The sequence below is a fragment of the Arachis ipaensis genome, chromosome B02 (assembly GCF_000816755.2).
Source record: "Arachis ipaensis cultivar K30076 chromosome B02, Araip1.1, whole genome shotgun sequence".
Classification (NCBI taxonomy): Eukaryota; Viridiplantae; Streptophyta; class Magnoliopsida; order Fabales; family Fabaceae; genus Arachis; species Arachis ipaensis.
The window spans coordinates 50,983,059-50,984,903 of NC_029786.2; positions in this window are offsets into that span (position 1 = coordinate 50,983,059).

Below are 1,845 nucleotides of genomic sequence, written 5' to 3' on the forward strand. Positions count from 1 at the left end.
AAGGATTCGCTTAATTAGCTCACTTAGCCTTATACATATACCCTTACCTTTACCTTGGCCCCATTACAACCTTAATTAAAAACCTCATGACTTTTGTATGCCTATATTCTATAATTGTTGATTGGTTAGATGAAGAACAAAGTTATAGAAAGTAAGGATAAAAAGAAGAATAGAGTGATTAACCCAATAAACACTGAGTGACTAAAGAGTAAACACAAAATCCAGTAAGGGTTCAATAGCTCATTAACATATATCTCTGCTTGAATTATTAATTGTCTTGCAAGTTTATAAAATATTTTTTTCCCATCTCAATTTTAAAAGTGCTTTATCATTATCTGAGGTCTGGCTATATATATGATTCCTTGAGAAATGTGAATTAATTCAACTACATGTGAGCTTTATATACAAGTGAATAAAAATAATTAGAATTGCATGATGCATTTAGATAGTTGCATTTAGAATAGATTGCATTGCATGAGATTCTACCACTTCAACCTTACCTTACTCTTTATCTTGGATTTAGCATGAGGACATGCTATTGTTTAAGTGTGGGGATGTTGATAAACCCATATTTTATGATATATTCTGTGCCTAATTTAAGTGATTTATTTACTCCTTCACTCACTTATTCATATTAATTGCATGGTTTTACGTTCCCTTCCTTATTATGTGATGGAAGTGAAAAACATGTTTTCTATGCTTTAAAAGTAATTATTTTAATTTTCCTTTATTACCATTCGATGCCGTGATTCGTGTGTTGAGTAGTTTCAGATCTTCTAAGGCAGGAATGACTTAAAGGATGGAAAGGAAACATACAAAATTGGAAGGAAAGCATAAAACAGAGTTTTTGAAGAAACAGGCAGCGACGCGATCGCATGGACGATGCGGCCGCATGCCAGCACGGATTAACAGTGACGCGACCGCGTGCTTGACGCGATCATGCGCCTTAAGCGAAACGCATATGACACGGACGCATGACTGACGCGACTGCGCGACAAGGAAAACTCCAATTGACGTGACCACATGACCCACGCGGCCGCGTGACAGAGGCCATGCACCAGAAATTACAGAAAACGCTCCTAGAGATTTCTGAAGCCCTTTTTGGCCCAAATCCAAGTCCAGAAGGAACAGATCAGAGGTTATGAAGTGGGGGAATGCATCCATTCAGAGGAGAGTCTCCAATTAGTTACTATTCATGATTTAGATGTAGTTTTGAGGGAGGTTCTCTCCTCTCTCTTTAGGATTAGGATTTAGATTTAGGATTTTATTCGCTTTCAGGATTATCTTTTTTACCAGGTTCAACATTCCTTTTTATTTATCTTTTCAATTTAATTTATGAATTCTTCTATGTTACAGATTACTCTTTTGAATTAATGTTATTTGAGGTATTTCAGTTTATTATTGCTCTCCTTTATTTATATTACTGTTGCTTCCAATCTGAAGACATTTTTATAACTAGGATAGGACTTCTAATTTCTTATACCTTGCCAAAAGTGTGTTTTACAGTTATTTATTTAAATTACAGTCTTTTACTTACTTTAATTGCAATTTAAATTACTTGTTCCTCATCTTCAAAACCCCAATTTACAATCTTCATAACCAATAATAAGAACATACTTCCCTGCAGTTCCTTGAGAAGACAACCCGAGGTTCGAATACTTCGGTTATCAATTTATTTAGGGGTTTGTTACTTGTGACAACCAAAACATTTGTACGAAGGGATTTCTGTTGGTTTAGAAACTATATCTACAACGCGACTATTTTTATAAATTCTTTACTAGCAAAAATCCTAACGTCATTGCATTAAATAAAGATCATACCCCTTGTCTCCTTTTTAATTTGGCA